The sequence below is a fragment of the Misgurnus anguillicaudatus genome, chromosome 25 (genome assembly GCF_027580225.2).
Source record: "Misgurnus anguillicaudatus chromosome 25, ASM2758022v2, whole genome shotgun sequence".
Taxonomy (NCBI): Eukaryota; Metazoa; Chordata; class Actinopteri; order Cypriniformes; family Cobitidae; genus Misgurnus; species Misgurnus anguillicaudatus.
The window spans coordinates 9,128,313-9,149,732 of NC_073361.2; the positions used below are offsets into that span (position 1 = coordinate 9,128,313).

A 21,420-nucleotide genomic window follows, 5' to 3' on the forward strand; every position below is an offset into this window, starting at 1 on the left:
TCAGTGGTTGCTCTCGGACTTGTCGGAGATCCCGTTTATATTTCATTTAAAGGAATAGTCTACTCATTTTCAATATTAAAATATGTTATTACCTTAACTAAGAATTGTTGATACATCCCTCTATCATCTGTGTGCGTGCACGTAAGCGCTGGAGCGCGCTGCGACGCTTCGATAGCATTTAGCTTAGCCCCATTCATTCAATGGTACCATTTAGAGATAAAGTTAGAAGTGACCAAACACATCAACGTTTTTTCTATTTAAGACGAGTAGTTATACGAGCAAGTTTGGTGGTACAAAATAAAACGTAGCGCTTTTCTAAGCGGATTTAAAAGAGAAACTATATTTTATGGCGTAATAGCACTTTTGGGAGTACTTCGACTCGGCGCAGTAACACCCTCCCTCTCCCATTATGAGAGTGAGAAGGGGAGCGGACTTTTCAGGCGAGTCGAAGTACTCCCAAAAGTGCCACCACGCCACAAAATATAGTTCCTCCTTTAAATCCGCTTAGAAAAGCGCTACGTTTTATTTTGTACCACCAAACTTGCTCGTATAACTACTCGTCTTAAATAGGAAAAACGTTGATGTGTTTGGTCACTTCTAACTTTATCTCTAAATGGTACCATTGAATGAATGGGGCCAAGCTAAATGCTATCGAAGCACACAGATGATAGAGGGATGTATCAACAATTCTTAGTTAAGGTAATAACATATTTTAATATTGAAAATGAGTAGACTATTCCTTTAAGTATTATATCAGGTAGGTTTTTGTCCCATGACCTGCGGTGCGCTTGCGGCATTCTGAAAAGTTCAGATGTTTTTTACTCGATGTGGTGCGGATGCGCCTAGAAAAACGAGCGTGTCGCACCGGGTGCGCGTCGCAACCACGTCACATGAGAGTGCATACCTTGTGCCTACATTTGAAAATAACGAACTTCAGTGTGCAAAAGACGCGATATGTGGAGAGACTGGCGGGAGAGATCCTACCAAGGATTTCACTGCATGTCATAATGTGTATGGTTGTGTATGCTTCTTTATAGCTTGGTGTGCGACTGTATAGTTTGGTGGTAGATCATTGAATTAATTGCGCAAAAGGTCATGGATTTGAACCCAGGCAACACACATGCTGCTAAAAAATGTACAGTATACCTTGTAATGGACTGTAAGTTGCTTTGGATTAAAGCAACTTACAGTCCGATTCAGGATTTGACATGTACTTTGGTGTGTAAGTGTGTATTAGTACATTAACGATATGCAAAAGGTACAAATCCCAAAGTAAACAATGACGTAAGTTATTGTTTCCAATGTAAATCTCTTTTCTTGGACTACAACAAACACACGGATTGTAGGCAACAGTTTACTTCCTGGACTTGTTGACGTGGACATAATTCCTCCCGCTTCGGACTCACAGCCTGTAAGTTAACTCCTGTTAGCATTGCATTGTGAGCGAATCTTTCAAACATGGTAAGGAGCGTCATATTTCTGCCTGACGTCAGAGGTATTCAGGCCAATCATAACGTACAGATTAGCTGATGCGGAATGAATCTCACCAGAAAAAGGTGACCAGCTATTCTTTTAAAAATTTTTAGCTGTACCTATAAACCTAGAAATCGTGAGACAAAATAGGAACTGAAAGTTTCAGTTGGTCTACTCAGATGCACACACACACACTCAAACTGTACACACTCGTCTTATCCAACAAAAGCATGCTGATGGGTTGAATTATGCTGACAGGCTCCAGTCAAAGAAGGGGGCTGTGTCACACGGAGAGAGAATGAAACATGTCTTTGTGTCAGCTGCCTCACTTTTTAAATGGATGGCCCTGCAATCTTGCCATCAGCGACTTATCTTCTCAGAAACGGAAAAAGCCGGCACCTCGAAGTACTCCATATAATAAATCACCGTAATTTGTTACAATTTTAAAAGACAAATATGACAGGATGGAATTACTTTGCAGTGCGGCAGACAGTCATTTGCAAACGCCATAAAATACAGGTATAAATCGCACACCCAGAAGTGCAACAGATCTGTCGCCGGACTCCCATTTTACCCAAGACTCTTTGGTAATTTTCCTTGGTGGCTTTTTGACCTTTCCAACATGCACAGATAAACAAGATGTTATTGAATGACTGCAGCTTTGACGCATCAGACTTGCAGAGAGAGATAGACCTGCCTACCTGTGAAAAAGAGCCTAAAGCCACACACAGGTTTGTTCAAGTGTGCCTTTCAGATGCATCGTGCGGGCGTATGACTTGCTTTTGATAGCTGCGAGAAGTGATTTGCTCTGTACATTTTTACCAGACGCCTTTCGGCACCTGCTTTTGTCAGGTTGTGCAAGGAGAAGAAGGGAAATGTCACGAAGGTGAATAGTAACAGATGCTCTTTCATCAAAATCCTTTACTTAGTGAGTGAAACCCATTATATTGTAAAACAGCCATTTAGATTTTTGTAATGTCTCAGTATTTTCTCATAGAGAGCGATCAAATTATTTGGAAGCAATGGGGATGTTTAATTAAAGTAAAAACGAAAAACCGACTCAAAAGTTTCTCACTCCTAGGTCTCTTCTGGAAGATGTCTTAAACTGTGCTCAGATTTGACGGTCAATCAAACGTCTGATCCATGCGATCAATATACATTTTTATAACTGTTTGCCTTGTATGTCAGCACATTTGTGGCCATCTTTATTTCTACTAAATCGTTTGATGATTGTGTTTTTAAAGTAAAATGATGATTTGATACTTTGTAAGGAGGAGGGGAAGTGAAGAGACAGAGGTAAGAAAAAATAGTTCTGAAATATGACTGTAATTCTGCTGGAGTGTATTGAGGATTTTCCTCGTCCCTCCGACAAAATCCCACCATTTCAAGAGATTAACCTCGGCATGCGATAAATGTTAAACTTCTTTCCCCTCCAATTTCCTTGCAGCAGACTCCAGAAGCCATAGCGCGTGCCAGATAATAAATGATCACCTAATTCACTCATGCACAAAATATATTTCTGAGGACTGGAGTAGAGAAGTCGTACCGTAGATTCTCATTTGGAGCACCGCATGTACCTACTGCTCCGTCCGAATGGACAATATATAAGCATTTTGTGAAATGCATGCATTATAATTTGTTTCCAACTATAAAGACGCAGACATTGGTAATTTTGCATTATCAAATTCCAGATTTAAGTCTAAGGTCTGAGTCATAAACGTGCTTTACGAACGGGCCTTGCAGTGACTGATTTTCTTCAAATGAAGAGAAATTAAGATATTTTTTCCAATACAGTGGATCAAACTTTGATTCTTATTGACGTCTACTGTATGATAATTTATTTCAAAATATGTTCTTTTACAAACAACACAAAACATTAGAGGGTAATTGAAAATTAACCCACAAGCATCTTTTGCAATCCACTTTTGCTAATTTAACGTTGGGAAAATGGTTTGTGCGCCTAGCACACAGTCTAAAAGGGTTGTTTCTATTCTCGTAATGTAAAAATGTAAATGATGTAAAAAAATTAGTTGTTTTCATTTGTATTGAATTTTTTTATTTTTTATTAAAACCTTTAAAAGTCGTTTTCTTTCATATGGAAGTCAAATTAGCAGGCTTTTAATTGCTATAAATGGAAGGATAGCCTCAAAAAATCTCAAAAAATAATTTACAAATATGCAAGAAAAGGTCCCCAGCTCTCGGACAGCCCGTGAGTGTTTTGAAAAGCATTACTTAAAAAGGTTCTCATTTTACTATATCCACAGATACAAAGTCATTATATATAATAAATACGTGGGGTAGCATTAAAAAAAAAAACGTAAAAATAGATGCAATATAAATAAAGCAAAACATTCAATAACTTACCAGGCTACATGTGAAGCAGCTCTTTACGCCTTCAAATGTCTCGTAATGGACCTCATTTATGTCCTTGAGACTCAATAATAATCTTTTACATTGTAATTCTTTAATTTTTCATGTTTAAAAAGGTTTATGTGCTGCTGCGCATCCATGTGATAAGCAAACGCGCGTTGTCATCCTGTTTAAAAGCGCATACTAATGCGCTCATTAAATAACAAAAACAATATTGTGCCATAGACTTCAGACCAGGTTTTAGTTGATCAATGGCGTAGTCTATTTTAGTTGCCTCAAAATAGCAACACGCCAACAATGCGCCTTAACGCACCTCATTTTCAGACCAGAACGCCCGTGGGCGCAAAATTGGGTGCAAATTCATTTGCTATTTAAACAACGTTGCGCTAAACGTGAAAATGATAATTGCACCGGGTTAAAACTAGCAAAAGTCACTTGTGTCCGGGTGTATGAAAGAGCCCTAAGTCTCAGTCTAAGTGATCAAATTATAGTCGGGTCTTTATTGTGACGTTGAATTTAGATATGTGAATCACAGCATGCAGTAGCACATCTGAAGATCATTTATGAAGAGTCGTAAGGAAGGAGCTTTGTCAAAAAAAGATGAAAGAATAATGAACAAAAACCCCCACAGCTCAAACACCTTGCGAAATGCCACCTCCCCATCTGAATTATGCATGTGGACAAACAGTGAATGACTAATTAATGTCCACGAATGGCACAACAAAGGCATCCCATCGCTCCTGTTTACTGTAAATAAGCCTTATGGCTTTTACCTCCTCAAAGCAAAGGATGCTGGGAAGGAACTGGGGTGCAAACCCAAGAGCTGGATATCCAGATGCATTAGTTTCACCTCAACACCTGTAGTCTTTACCCCACAGATAGTCTAACCACCTGCGAACAAGCAATCAATATGCTTGTGGGTTTATATAAAAATGTGAGTTTGCAGTCTTGGCTCGCACGTTGAATGTGTGACACTGCTGCCTGCTGCAGTCTGCTGATAATATGATGGAGCTGTCTGAGATGGATGCGGTCAGAAATGCAGCTATTAATATTTGTGGTGGTGTGCGTGCGGTTGAAATGTCACGGACAATCTGCCGGGCTAATGGCCCGTATTTGTTAAAGCAATGTTAATCACCTCTCTTTTACTTATAATTCACAGAATTACAGCTTTCTTGAGGCCAAACCTTAAATGGGAAAGTGTGGTTTGCGTGCTGCCTGTCATCACATTATCATTATGACACATGACTAACCTTAAGAGAATAGGTTCTTTTAGACTACCTTAACAGATTGTTAAAGCAACACTATGTAGTTTTTTTACCTTTAAATAATGTCTCTAAAATTATTCCAGTGATAGAACAACTTTTAATTGGTCAAATTGTACTGTTGCTGCAACCTGAGCAGCCTCCTAGCTGCTACAAGCACACTCTGAAAGTGGCGGTGGAGGGTAGGAAACACAGCCCCGCCCCTCCCCCTGCCTGCAGAAAAGTGTCTGATACCTGGCACTGTTGCGCTGTAAGTCATTTTACATGGAAACTACATAGTGTTGCTTTAAGGCATCACAGACGCGATCTTGACACAAAGGCTTAAAACGGTTACATAAGGTAGACAGAAACAATATGCTGCTTTTTCAAATGAAAATGAGTTTAATAATCTGTGGCAAAATTTCCTCACCAGCATATTCCTAAAGATTGAGAATACTCTTTACGTTTGTTTTACTATTTAAAAACTGACAAACTTTTTATATAAGGTTTAAAATATAAAAAATGTGCAAAAGCCACATACTAATTTATGGATTTATTTAGCTATAAAAAGTAAAAAAAATCGAATAGAATAGAAGTTTAGGTTTTTAACCGAAATAAAAATGTCTGATTAATCGATTATGAAAATATTTTTTTAGTTTTAGCTAGTGTTGTACTTTTAGAGACCACTTTTTAAAGGTCTTGGTCTCGTCTTGGAATCGACCGCATTTTTACTCGTTCTTGTCTCTGTCTCAGACAAAGAGGACTCGGAATTTTATTTCAAAATTGTATTTTGTTTGAATAAAACAACGCCCCTCTGTCTTCTTCTTCATTGGATAACTCCTCTCCCAGGGATCACAGGATAACGAATGAACACTTCGGGATCTTACCTGAAGGAGTAGGTCATCCAGAAACTTTTCGCCTACTATTTTTTGAATACTTTGGGACATACTACTCGCCTACTGCTTTTTGCCTACTACTGTAAATATTATGAAAGTAGGTGGTTTCAGATGCACCCAATATCAGTTTAGGCCAAAGTTTGTCAGCTTTGCATTTGTCTATCATGGATCAGGCATTCCCATAATGCATTTGGATGAGCTCAGTAAAGAAAGATTGAGGAGTTGAGAGAAATGTTGACTATAAATACATTAAAATTTAACCCAATTTTGTTGCATCACCATGTCACCTTAAATCACCAACTCTCAACTGAAGACTCCTAGTTACTTTTGGGTATACTCACATTCTCCTGCGAGCACATTGCAAAAAAACTTTCTTACTTAGTATTTTTGTCTTGCTTTCAGTCTAAAAATTCTTAAATTAGGATGTATTTTCTTGATGAGCAAAATGACCTAGGAAAATAACTCTAGTTTTAGACAAAATAAATAAATAAAGTAAATTAAGTCAATTAGTGCTTAAAACAAGCAAAAAATCTTGAAAAAAAAAATAAGAAAAATGTTCTTGAAATAAGTTTACTTTTTCATAAACACTTAAAGCGACACCATGTAGTTTTTCAACCTTCATAATAAATTTTCAAGACCCTTGTGATAGTATATCGACTTTAAATAGGTTGAATGACATGTCTACCATAGCCTGACAGGGTCTGTATCCTTTTACTCGTACTTTAAAACTTAGGGTTTCGGGTAGTAACCAGAGCACAAAAAAACCTACAAAATTCGACTGCTTTTCGGCATACGTCACTTCCTTCACACAAATTTTTTAACGTGAATTTTGCTGGAGGCTACTGAAGGAGTGTAGAGAGCAACTTCCATTATGTGACTCTGTGGCACCGTGTTGGTGTCATGGACCTATGGCACGGGCGACCCGGGTTCCATTCCCCTTTAAGGCAATTTTTTATATAAACTCACGATCTTTATTCATATATAAATGCGATCTTCTTTATAAATGACGACGATTATCTTGCATATAGTTCCCTGTATTCGGATGCTGCATTCACGTGTTCACGTATTTACCTTTCTTTTACTGTCTATCTATGGTTTTACATTACAATCCAGGATGCTATAGCAGTCAGTCAAACTTGCTCAAACTCACACAGTGTAAAACCAAACCCTATTTATTTACCAATCCCTATTCATTCACCAATCAGATCCGAGCGGTTCTCTCTTCTCTCTTCCTCATTTGCTGTATTTCGCTGTCACTCGATTTACTTGGATTTGGAGTGACAATTTTACACAAAAAAAGAGGAAAAATGAGCGCCATTGCGGAAAATCCTGGCTAGGGACAGAGAGACGATGCAACAATATTTGTTTGGAAAAAGGCAAGGAAATACTTCTGATCGTTTCTCAATTGGAATGCTGCAGCCTCCGGCGGTCACATATGGAGGCTGAATACGTCATCAAGCCTGGTTTATTAAGGTAAATTGAGCATTACATTCGCAAGTCATAAGCATACTGCAACAATTTACGATTAACTAAGTATAATAGTCAACTTTATAATTGTTAATATTCTGAAATAAGCTTAGAAATACGACATCCGGAGGCTGCAACCTTCAGATTGAGAAATGGCTTCTGCCACGAGTTCCTCATCAGAAAGTTGTAACATGACTGCGTTTCTCCCTGTTGTCTCAAAATGTTGATCGTTTAGCGTTTTAAAGGTTTAGTTTTAAGTTTAGTTTTAAGGTTGGCCAGTTCTTTTCCTTTGCGACAGTGCTGCGGCGCTTGTGGCCTCCATGTCTAGCGCCCGCTAGTGGCCAAAAAGTTCCGCGGTGTGCCTTTAATTTAAGAAATTTTTCTTATTCCATTAGCATTTTTTTTTTTTGCTTGTTTTTAGCATAAATTCATCTAAATTTTATATTTTTTGTCTAAATTTGACTTATTTTCCTAGGTCATTTTGCTCATTAAGAAAATACATCTTAATTTAAGAATTTTTAGACATTTTAACTGAAAACAAGACAAAAATACTAAGTAAGAAAGTCATCTTTTGCAGTGCAACGGCAGTGACGCGACGCCAATGGATCCACAATTCAGTTCGGCAAAACATGACATCATCCATTTCATGTAAACAAGAAACGTTAATGTGTACACCCTGTGTGAATGAACCGTTAGAACAATGGAGCCAAACCTAATATCATGTTTATGGTATTGTATGTGGGACACAGTCATCTATAACGTATGCCACTCAGAAATATTCACGTAATTGTATTGTGTGCATCCGGGGGCAGGTCAAGTTGAATGACAGTTGCACAGCTTGCTTTCTTATCCATCCCCGCAAGTGGCCCAAGGTGCGATAAACCAAACCGCACACTAGTTAAAAAAAACAGACTTTGAGGGCCAAACACACCTGATGAGGTTCAAGTTGGAATAATGTGTGAGTAAGCCCTTAAATCACCAAGGTCTGCAAGATTGCTATATGGTATTTTTAATTCTAAAGACCATCACCTGCATTTAAACAATTATTTTGGATATCTAACAGACATCTAAACAACTATCCAAGTTTCACTGTTAGATTGCAATGGTTATGACATTTGCCTTCAGTCCAAAAGGCAGAAATATCTGTGAAGAAGGCATATTGACAGTTCAATGGCTGTTTATGCTAGAATGGAGCCGGAGAACTAGACAGCATATCTTTCAGTAAAGTTATACGCTGAAATACCCCCTCCTTTTCCGAACACGGTTTGCCACAGTCTGCTCAAATCAAAATCACCATGTACAGTCGAGACCCCTGAAAGGTGGTATTACCTCTTTACCTTTATCCCCGGCTCTTAATTTATTCATGCACCTTTGGTTCACTTGCCAAGTTTTTACTTGTAGGTTTAAGAAGACAAACAGTGCGGCAAATCCGTCGCAGCGCTGTTTGACTAAATGACATTTTGCTCCGCCGCCATGCTAATCGCAAAGAAAACAGAGGCAGATCAGTGCTTAAGACCACTTTGTTTCAGGGTGAATGTTTCTCAATGTGTCGCTGACGAGACCCTTGAAGTGCTCGCTGGAGAAGCATTTCTGAACACACAGTCTCATTTAGTCCCAGCAGTCAGCGGTAAGATGACACATTAGTATTACATTATATTCTACCGGATATGAACACAGAGAATTTGTCTGTAACTGCACACGCATTTGTGTTTATTTCAACATTTTGATCTTAAATCCCCCCTCTGGTTTTGCATTCACATATACACTCACCTAAAGGATTATTAGGAACACCATACTAATACTGTGTTTGACCCCCTTTCGCCTTCAGAACTGCCTTTATTATATGTAGCGTTGATTCAACAAGGTGCCGAAAGCATTCTTTAGAAATGTTGGTCCATATTGATAGGATAGCATCTTGGAGTTGATGGAGATTTGTGAGATGCACATCCAGGGCACGAAGCTCCCGTTCCACCACATCCCAAAGATGCTCTATTGGGTTGAGATCTGGTTACTGTGGGGGTCATTTTAGTACAGTGAACTCATTGTCATGTTCAAGAAACCAATTTAAAATGATTCAACTTTGTGACATGGTGCGTTATCCTGCTGGAAGTAGCCATCAGAGGATGAGTACATGGTGGTCATAAAGGGATGGACATGGTCAGAAACAATGCTCAGGTAGGCCGTGGCATTTAAAGGATGCCCAATTGGCACTAAGGGGCCTAAAGTGTGCCAAGAAAACATCCCCCACACCATTACACCATCACCACCAGTCTGCAGAACAGAATGCCTTGTTATCAGGCATGATGGATCCATGTTTTCATTCTGTTTATGCCAAATTCTGATTCTACCATCTGAATGTCTCAACAGAAATTGAGACTCATCAGACCAGGCAACATATTTCCAGTCTTCAACTGTCCAATTTTGGTGAGCTTGTGCAAATTGTAGCCTCTTTTTCCTATTTGTAGTGGAGATGAGTGGTACGGTGGGGTCTTTTGATGTTGTAGCCCATCCGCCTCAAGGTTGTGTGTGTTGTGGCTTCATAAATGCTTTGCTGCATACCTCAGTTGTATCAAGTGGTTATTTCAGTCAAAGTTGCTCTTCTATCAGCTTAAATCAGTCGGCCCATTCTCCTCTGACCTCTAGCATCAACAAGGCATTTTCACCCACAGGACTGCCGCATACTGGATGTTTTTCCCTGTTTTTGTAAACCCTAGAAATGGTTGTGTGTGAAAATCCCAGTAACTCAGCAGATTGTGAAATACTCAGACCGGCCCTTCTGGACCAACAACCATGCCACGCTCAAAATTGCTTAAATCACCTTTCTTTCCCATTCTGACATTCAGTTTGGAGTTCAGGAGATTGTCTTGACCAGGACCACACCCCTGAATGCATTGAAACAACTGCCATGTGATTGATTGATTAGATAATTGCATTAATGAGAAATTGAACAGGTGTTCCTAATAATCCTTTAGGTGAGTGTATATGGGATGTACAAACATGCAAATAATATTTTAACAGGTGCACACTGTTTTGGTTGTCTAGTTTCCTTTATTCTGTAAAATAAAATAGAAAAGCAACATTTCGATCAATAAAGATTTTCATCAGACACAAAGATCTTTATTGATCGAAACATTGCTTTACTATTTCTCTTATTGTAAGAAATAAAGAAATGATCTTTAAAATTTCTTTATTTAACCTTATAATGTCAGACACAACTGCTTTTCGGCTTACATTACCAAGTCCGTATGAGCTATTGGTTAACCACGTCATTCCAATTACCACTTACAATGCCACTGGTGGTGCGGAAAATGGCACACTTCACCTTTAATGTTAATGGAATACAGGTTGCGCTGATAATTACAAATAACCACACGTCTAAAAATAGTGTTACTATTGGTAACGAAGAATGTCTTCGGGGTGAACTTGATATTTAGCTATAGAGTCTAAAACCTTATCACAGGTGGCGTTTCAGAAGGGGATGTACTCTATCAATCAAATTTTGGCCTTGACCCTACCCGTTTTATGAATGCCTACCGCCTCATTGTGATATGTCGAACCCAGGCTGCGGTGGTTCCCTACCAGATCGGTAAAGGTTCGCGATCGGTCTTTGTGTTTCTGCCGTTAATGTCAAATGAAACAGGCCTGATGTGTAACCTCCCCCACTTACACACGGTGCTGATAGAGAGCCCGAGGGCAGAGAAAACATTATTTGTCAAGAGGGAAAAGACTTTCATTTCCAGTTTGTCAGTGCGCAGGTCAGTGATTGTGTGGGTGATTTATTACACATCTGTACGAGACACGAACGGTTACTTTTGACTCTACGCTGCTCTGACAGAGTCACATTTTCACTTTGTTTTCTTCAGGCAAGTGAATTACTCCATTAAAGCCACAATCTTACAGTGGAAGTTCAAGTAGTTGTTGACTTTTTAATGCAGTACATCTTACATACTATTTTGTTATCTTTTAAGGCATGAGCTTTGTTTACTGAAGACAATTACGCATTTACACGTTTCTTTTAAATGTATGGAGCCTTAAAGGGGACATTTTAAGACTTTTTTAAGATTTCAAATAAATATTTGGTGTCCCCAGAGTACATACGTGAAGTTTTAGCTCAAAATATCATATAGATAATTTATTATAACATGTTAAAATTTCCACTTTGTAGGTGTGAGCAAAAATGTGCCGTTTTGGGTGTGTGCTTAAAAATGCAACTGAGCTGATCTGTCGTGGTTGGATAGTGCAGATTAAGGGGCTGTATTATCCCCTTCTGACATCACAAGGGGACCCAAATTTGCTATTTTTTCACATGCTTGCAGAGAATGGTTTACCAAAAGTAAGTTACTGGGTTGATCTTTTTCACATTTTTATGTTGATTAAAGCACTGGGGACCCAATTATAGCACTTAAAGTCAGATTTTCATGATATGTCCCCTTTATTAAATGAAACAGATCATACAGAAAATAAACTTGCAAAGAATGCACGACTGCCACAGCTCGTGGGCTCGCATAATGCATGTATTAACAAATGACTCACTTGCCGAAGTTGAAGCTTTGATCGTAACAGTTACGGATGAGGTAGCGAGCGAGTGAACGAGGAAGAACACAAGTTCAACGGACTGCCAGATCCCAGCTGTTTGAGGCAGCACCATTGACGTCTGTTGTCGGAAAAACATCAGGGCCGCTACTCCGAGGCACAGTGCCGGATTTGCCGCACTGTCATTTAATGAGATCGCATTGCTCATCAAGGTTCATTTGCCGTGCATAGGCAAAATAGATTTAATTAGCCCGATGCCGAGCACCGTGCGCATGACTGTAGAGTTTCCTCAGAAAAATAATGACACATTTTCATGTAACCATCAAATTCTAATTAGACTGTTGGGTTTATGGAAAGCGTTAAAGTTCAGCAAATGACAAACAAATGTGTTGCCAATTAGGCATTGTTGACAGGCATCTATGTGTGACTTTTCTCAGTCACTTTGTTCGTTTGTTAGTCATTGGGCCCGGGTTCATTGTCTTTGGGGGGAATTGATATGCTAGTGTACAGCTGAGCCCTGTACTGGGTCATTCAGGCTGGCAGTGACTGAATAGCGCCCGTTGTTGGCCTTTCTCAGCAGGATCCGGCACTTGCCAGCTAGCAGTTGCGCGTGACTGCGGAAACGGACCACCAGAGGCAGTGTGCCGGTTTGAGAGCTGAGCGTGCGGATAGAGCAGATGGGAAAGTTACGATGAACGCTGTTAGTCTCAAATATCAGGAGATCTATAGATACAAGCAAATAGGCCTATAGTAAAAATGATGTGGATTTACAAGGAATAATGATCGACACCATTGCACATTTACACTGAAGATCACCTGAATTCCCATAAAAGGTACATTTTATTACTTAGATGGTGCTGTTTCATAACTCAGGAGATTTGATTGAGTTTAACTTATTGATTTACTTGAAATAACAATTTATTTTGAACTTTTTTATTAGTAAGGAGTTGTTACAAATTATATAAAATGTATTAAGTTATTTCAATTTTATTTTTATAATTTGTAGCAACTCCTCACTAGTCGAGAAAGTTGAAATGCCTCTGTAAAAATTGCTTTGGAGAAATACGTAGTAATGTATAATGATCTGGATTTGTGTAATTTTGAAAAAGAAATGTCTAAGTTCATATTAAAATCATCAATAATTTTAATGAAAACTCTATTGGAGACATTTATGAAATACATTTTTTGTGAAAAAAAATCTCCTTCTTTCAGGAGAAATATTTAAGACGCAGGAAATGCTAAAGTTTGCATTTGGTCTCTATTTAATCTCATTGATGTTTACGAAAAATAATGGAGATATTAAAGGGATCTCATCTGTGATTTTTCTTATGGGTTGATCTTTTTTATTCCAAAATTAAATACTGATGCGTTTAAACTATTACTATTCAACTTAAAAATATAAGGCAACCAGGTAACTTACTTTTTTAACCATCTAACAAATCTTTATTTAAAGTGTGTAAATACAGCTTTTTTACTGTTAATGGATATACTAATCTGTGTAAAAAAGAGAAGTGCAGAATAGGAAAAAAATATATAAAAAATGTTTTTTAACTCTTTCCCCGCCATTGACGTGTTATCTCATCAATTAAGAGAAAACATTTGCATGAAAAAAAACTTTATATTGTGAATATCCACTATGGCAGTTACCAAATTTAATTATAATTATTAATTATTTATTAATTTTACACTCCATGTATATTTTGATAATTGTTCTGAATTTGATCTCTAACAAAATTCCTTTACAAAAAATGCAAGTATTTCAGCTTTATGCTAATTTTTTTTTTTTTTTTGAAAAATACCCATATATAAGAGTTTATAAGCAGAGAAATTTTTTTTTTCCCCTGTTTTGTTTGTTTGTTTGAAAGCAGAGGATCTGTTCTTTCATTTGATATATTTGTACGTTTATGTTTAGAAGAAAATTTTCTTGTAAAACTTTTGTGAAACTTTTCTGAAAAACACGAAAAAATGCTGGTTGGCAACTTTTAAAAAAATAAAGGCTATAGAAATATTTAATACGCAGGAAAAGCTAAAGTTTGCATTTGGTCTCCATTTAATCTCATTGGTGTTTACCACAAATAATGGAGATATTAAAGAGATCTCATCTGTGATTTTGTTTGTTTGTTTATTTCTTATGGGTTGGTCTGTTTTTTATTCCAAAAATAAATACTGAAGCATTTAAACTTTTACTGCAAAAAAACAAAAACTTTATAGTCTGTATGACATGGGTAAATGATGACCAAAATGTTTATTTTTGGGTGCAACGTTCCTTTAAATGAAAGGGTGTTAATTAACGGGAGTTTAATTAAGTGGAAAATAAACAACATTGCAATACTTAAAATAAATAATGTTTCATGTTTGCATATTAGAGTAAATGTAAACTGCAAGATTATGGCTTATTTAACACTTGGTTATCCTGGTTATGCCCAAGATAACACATATGCAATGCTCATGCGCTCATGGCATTATTTCTAGGATATTTTTTCAGTGTTTCTTAGACCTCTTTAAAACCACAATGTATATTCGTATACATGCACACACAAGTGTAATGAAGTCTAAAAAACAGCCCGTGTAATACCCCTCTCCCCCTTTTGCTGTGACTGATTTATGTATTTCCATGGCGTTTGGTCTTAATTGCATAGTCACACTTGTGTGTGAGTCAGATGGTGTCTGATGGATGCTGAATGAGAGACTGTGAAGCATCTTTCACACACTGGAATCACTTCTCTCGACGGAGCTAGATCTGGCGTAGCAACATGTGGCAGGTGGTGAAAGAGGGATGAGGGCAGGGGAAAAGAAAAGCCGGAAGGAAGAGTACATCAGCAACAGATACATCAATTATACCACCGTGTTTGAGAATCTCTCGTAGGCGTTTGGGAAACAATGACATGTTTATAATCACATAGAGCCTCCTAGTCTAGTCTAGATGTTAAGAAGTTTTTCAGTATTTCTCTGTATTGGAAACTTCTGCATTTGTGATCCAGTCAATAAAAACCCAGCTAAAATTATTTTTTAAAGGAATAACTGTTTTTTAAAATGTAAAGAACAATCAATATTAAAAATATCAAGGTTATATTTTCACAGAATGAGTATGTGTATGAAATCAATGTAACATCATTGATCGAAAACAAACTTTGATGTTCACAATTTTTAGATTACAAGACTTTAGCCTTGACTTAACAGACAGGGTCACGTAAAAACTCAGGCTTTTGGTCTGTGTTTTGGGTGCTCTGTTCTTGACTGTATCATAAAATATAGAAAATTATACTTTATGGCATAAAACTGAAACATTATTTTAATGTTAACTTCACCATTTTGCTGACTAAAATCTGATTCTGAGTTCAGTTCATGTGGTTGGTGTGAAGTGGTTTTTGATCTCAGGTATGCACCAGCAAACTTTCCTTGAAACAGTGGTATGAAAAGTGGAACACGGGTGCTATTGGTTGTCATGTAATTTACGTTTCATTCCCAGTCACTACGGTTATAGTATGAATCATGGATTTGAAGTGTAATATACATCCAATACATTTGTTTGGTTTCTCTTCACTGAATTCAATTTCGCCCTATAAAGTCCATAAAGGCTTAAGCTGGGCTTCAGTCGGCGTGTTGAGAAATAATGTGGAAGATGAGTCTCAGCAGAAAGCTGCGATTCACCTCTCCCCCCGTGGCCTTCGATCGGCACAGTTTTGCCCCAGACAGATGAGTTTTCTCTTGGGAAGCAGCGTAGGGGATGACCCAGCATGGAGCCAAAGCCACATGTTAATGCGAATGTAATCCACATCCTTCTATGGAATGATCCCCGTGAACCACTGCCAACATTGCCATGCCTGCAAGCATGCTCTCTTTAGCACTTTCTAGTAACTGAAACCCCAGCCAAGCCAGCTGAGTTTGTATGAGTATGCATTTGTGTGCATGTGTCAGTGCTTCTCTTTGTGTTTATGCAGTTTTAGTCTAGTTGACATGCATCCTTGCTTGGATATACATATACGTTTTTCTGAAGTACCTTAATGAAATGAATTATTTTATTAATGCTAACATTTAATACTGCTCATACTAGATGACCTGAACTAAAGTATTATTAAATTGAGGCATTGAGTATTGAAACTTTTGCGTGCTCACGTGAAACTAAACGTGAAACGTGAAAATAAACGCGATAGTTTCACGCAAAACTTTCACGTGCTCACGCAAAACTTTCACGTGCTCACGCAAAACTTTCGCGTGCTCACGCAAAACCTTAATGTGCAGAATTTTTTTAAAGTTTAGTTTTGGGTGCGCACAAGAAACTTTTGCTTTCACGTGCGCATGCGATAGTTTCACGTGCGCACACAAAACTAAACGCGATGGTTTCACGTCCGCACGCGATAGTTTCATGTGCGCACGCAAAACTAAACTTTATTTAATTTTTGCTCCATGGGGCTCCGTACTTTTTTAACTTAAACCAACCAACAAATCTTTATTTACAGCTTTTTTAATGTTAATGGATATACAAATCTCTGTAAAAAACAGAAGTGTAGAATTGGAATAAAATGTTTAAAAAAATTTTTTTAACTCTTTCCCTGCCATTGACGAGTTATCTCGTCAATTTATAGAAAACATTTTCATGAAAAAAAACTGTTCCTGATGAGTTTTTATGGTTATCTGTAACACCGCGATTATCCACTAGATGGCACTTACCCAATTTAGAAAAAAACGTAAGCAAATTTTGCATTTTCACACTCCGTGTATGTTTTGATAATCGTTCTGAATTTGATCTAAAACAAAATATCTTCACAAAAATGCAATTATTTCAGCTTTTTGCTAAAAAAATGTTTCTGAAGAAAAATACCCATATTTGAAAAAAAAATACAAATAGGATGAAACGTTTTTTTTCTCATTTTGTTTGTTTATTGTTTGTTTGAAAGCAGAGGGTCTGATCTTTCATGTGATATATTTGTTTGTTTATATATTTTTAGAAGAAATTTTTCCGGCAACCTTTCAAAAAAGATTTAAATAAATATAAAAATTTATTTTAAAATTCAATTATATTTACTATTATTATTTTCTGTGCTATATTTACACTACTGTTATTAAGTATAAATGTTGTTAATTATGCAAACAATAATATAATATAATATAATATAATATAATATAATATAATATAATATAATATAATATAATATAATATAATATAATATAATATAATATAATATAGGGCTGGGAAAAGATTAATCGCGATTAATCGCATACAAAATAAAAGTGATTTTTGGCATAATATATGAGTGTGTGCTGTGTGTAATTATTATGTACATATAAATACACACGCATTCATGTATGTATTTAAGAAACATTCTCATGTGTATATATATTTATTTATATTTTTATATATACAAATGATTTATAAATAAAAAAAATCTGACATGAATATGTGTGTGTGGTTAAATATACACAATCATTACACAGACATATATTATGCAAAAAAAATCACTTTTATTTTGTATGCGATTAATCACGATTAATCTTTTCCCAGCCCTATAATATAATATAATATAATATAATTTTAAATAATTAGAAATATTTCACTGTGCTATCACACTATCCATTTTCAAGTTTAGAATAGCTGTAATATTCACAAAAATAAAAACATTAAGTACAGATGCATTTATATTAAGATTAGGAATGTAATGGTGCTTTCATTCTAGGAAACGCACAGGCAAATGTATGTGCATTTAAAGTGCTAATGTTTATAACGCAGCTAATTTCAGAGAACATGTTAGCAAGGAACATTAGGACTCCGTGAACCTCGGCGGCGCAGTGAGTTAGCATTTAGCGGCCCTTTAATCTGATGACACCGCAGCTCTCTGGAAAATGGGCATGTGATATACGGAATTTAAAAGAGCCATTTACTCCGGGCTGAATGACCTGCGATGATTGCTACAGATACTGCCAGTCAAGTACAGTCGCCATTAGAAGTAAATAACTGATAATGCTGCAGTCAGCAGCCTCTTTATCCTGCTGTCCCTATTACAAAAGATTCAGGAAAGCAGCGAAGAGCATGAATAAAAGGTTGTGCGGGGCTAGTTGTCACATGAGGTACCTGTCACAAGGTTAAAGTGTAATACTTATGTAATGCTTATGAAATGTTTGTTGACCTAAAGAATGGTTTGATATTTTTGTGTCTTGCATATTTGTAATTTGACATTATGAACGGTTTAGTGATTCATAATTGTATTACTGTTTAAATCTTGCTGAAAAGCATTTTATGAGCTTATAATAGACTATTAAATGGCAGGTATCCATTATGAGAGCCTACCCCATATAGTGTGACTACTTGCGTTTGTTCAGCGAACTGTATCTTTAATTCCTAGGCAATAATGATGGAAACGTTCAGCGTACAGGTATGTGTGCATACATACTGTAAATTAACTTACAAAAATAAAATATTTATTGACAACTAGCCCCCATCTACTTTTTCGTCGCTAGCCCAGATGTGGGAACTTTCCAAATTCATTATCACAGGTCACAACAAACGTTTAAAGCTTGAAACTTTAATCTGCTGTGCTATCAAAGCGTATCCAGCATTCCCAGCGTGGAATCGCACCTTTATCGTAATGCGGTGGGTGAGTCAACAGTTAGCGTGTTTGTGAATGCAGAGCAGGTGGTCAGCGATAACCTCTGCCTATCTCTGTAGATAGCAAGGCAATCTGGAATGAAATCTACTGATGGCCGCCCCAGCTGTCAATCAACTGCCTTTGGTTCTTGCTCTCTTTTGTGTTATTGGGTGAAAGGTCATGTGAAAGACATTGCTGCGGTGCGTTATTGGTAAAACTCTAATATCTGTCCACTATATATGTTTTTAATCATCTTTTTCTCCTTTCTTCTCTCTTTGCTTCGCACAAATGGATGTTCACCTCATGCTGGGACTCTTTTAACAGGTACAGTAACCTATACGTTTCCACATACAACCATTTTTCTTTTGTCCATGGTCTTTGCTGGTCAGCATGCTGTTCATGTTGTTCACTTTAGGGACATTTGAGTGCTTTTGGGTTTGAAAATTTGTTACACAATGTCTTGTATTCAGACCCTTGTTATTAATGTTGAACCCCTGATCCTTATGGCACAATATATGACCCTTCTGTTCAAGCACCCATAATAGTAAGGAAAAAGTTCACACCCATAATAGTAAGGAAACATGGATGTAATGACTATTCACATTTTCACAATCTAAATGTTTATTATTAAATAAAAATAATGCCATTATTTACTCACCCACATTGTTTCAACTCATAATAAGCTGCGTGCACACAGCCTACACAGTGTCGGCCATCTCCTTCGATAAGGTCATTAGGAGGCGTTCCAAATTCTTGTTGCCACTTCCTGTCACCTAGTCACAGTCGCTTTTGTCACATGAAAGTTGCCAAGTATCCTTTAAAAAATCTAAATCATGCCGTTGCTAGTCGCTGATGGTGTGCACGCAACTTTATGTGGTCATTTTTCCAGTGGAGCACTAAAATGGAAATTTGAAGATACCTCACACCGTGCTTTTACAAAAAATAAAAAATAAATGCTATGATGCTGTTCAATTGAAGAAGACCAGTCCAAAAAGTGATTTAGTCCATTATGCTTATCCATATACAGTAAAAGCTGATCTTCGGGTCTGGCGGTACCACTTGTAGCATAGCTTAGCATAATCCATTGAATCTGATTAACCTATTAGCATCGCGCTAAAAATAACCAAAGAGTTTCAATATTTTCCCTATTTAAAACTTGACTCGGTTACATCGTGTACTAAGACAGACGGAAAATTAAAAGTTGCGTTATTGCTAGGGATGCTCCGATCAGGATTTTTGCAGACCGATACCGATCACCGATTTGTTGTCTTCGTGATCGGGCGATACCAATGCCAATATCGATTTTTCAAGCTGATATGCAAGTTCTTTGATGACTGTAACTGTTAACATTTTTTTTTAGATAAAGTAATACCACAGATGTTGCCTTTGTTATATTACCTTCAGTATTATATTATTGTGTTAATAGAGATTCAAATAAATTAGCACAACAAATATTTCTTCTGAAAAGAGAAATTTAATATGCCTTTAAAAAGGCTTTTTCTGTTCAAAGTAATGAAATTTAAACACTTCACAGTCTTAACTGTATGAATTAAACATTTACGCATTCGTATGAACGGTTCTTTAGTGAAGAGTAGAGAGTGATTTTATTCTCGATGAATTAGGTTACTGTAGCTTTAAGACGCGAGAGAGATCACTCCGTTCACGTGCACTGATGACTGAGGCTTCTGTGTGTCCGCACACCGGATGTACGTGGACGAGAGCAGCTGTGAGGAAAAGAAAAGTTTAAAAGCTCAAAACTTTAAAACGCATGCAAATAATAAACGTTCGGCATGAGGATGCAATTGTCCGCAATAGATGTGTGTTGTATACGCTGTTTGATGGGAATGTGAAGACGCGTCGCGCTGTTGATCGGATTACGTCCTCATAGAAAATACACATATCTCTGCAAAGGCAAAGAGAGAAATCCAAATCTGCACGTTGCACATGAGCGACGAGTTGTAAAAAATGCTCACACTGCGTAAAAATGGTCTCTAACTGCAGCCGCATTCAGAATCCCTATAAGACAAAAGTAAACAGAAAGATCGGTTCATGAGATTGGCAAATTTAGCGAGGACCGATCGAGTCATTTAATGCCGTTATCCGATCTGCAAGCCGATCGATTGGAGCATCCCTAGTTATTGCGTTGGTAATTTTTTAGCAATGCTAATGGTCTAATCAGATTCAATGAATTATGCTAAGCTATACTAAAAGTCGTACTGCCAGACGTAGAGATCGGCTGAATAGATTCCACAACGGTAAAAATCAAATGTTTAACTCTAGGGGAGCTGGAAAATGAGCATATTTTCAAAAAAGTGGAGTGTCCCTTTAACAGCACACTTTTCAAATTTCACAGTTTTAAGATGAAATAACAGCGTTTTAAGTGAATTACAACTTACATTTCATTCTGTTCCTCCCACAAAGCTATTTTGCTTGTGATATTATAACATCCGTAACTCTCCAAATGTCTTTACCTATCCAAACCTATGAAAAGAAAGGTGGTTGGTGAAATAAATTTGCTCAAACTGAACAGCGTACAAGGCTTGACAATAGACCTCTCTACATAATTGGAAAGCTAAATGTAAAAATGTAGAATAAAAGTTAATAAAACAGCTCCTTTAAATGTGCCCTTTCAGTGGTGCTGTCATATTTCAATTTGAAACACAAAGCGAAGCAATATTAGGTTCCAATGAGGCATAATAGAGAACAGAACCTGAGGTTACAATCAAATTTAAAATACCGAACATGATGGAAAGTGTGAACACGCAGCCATTATTTACCGAATAATAAAAAGACGTTCGCCATTATGAACATTCTTCCTATTACTTCTATACTACGGTGGTAATGTACTATGAAGGT

At 37.2% G+C, this 21,420-nt stretch overlaps 1 protein-coding gene across 2 annotated transcripts in view; it reads left to right on the top strand.

Annotated features, from left to right (window-relative positions):
- adarb2 (adenosine deaminase RNA specific B2 (inactive)) overlaps positions 1–21,420 on the top strand; it is a 227,658-nt gene that overhangs the window by 69,929 nt on the left and 136,309 nt on the right. The window contains exon 1 of one of the 2 annotated variants that reach the window (XM_073863752.1): positions 12,648–12,813. The exons of the other annotated variant lie outside the window; for it this stretch is intronic. The gene's annotated coding sequence lies outside the window, so the exon portion shown is untranslated. Of the gene's footprint in view, positions 1–12,647; positions 12,814–21,420 lie in introns of those variants that run through there. 2 annotated transcript variants of the gene reach the window in all.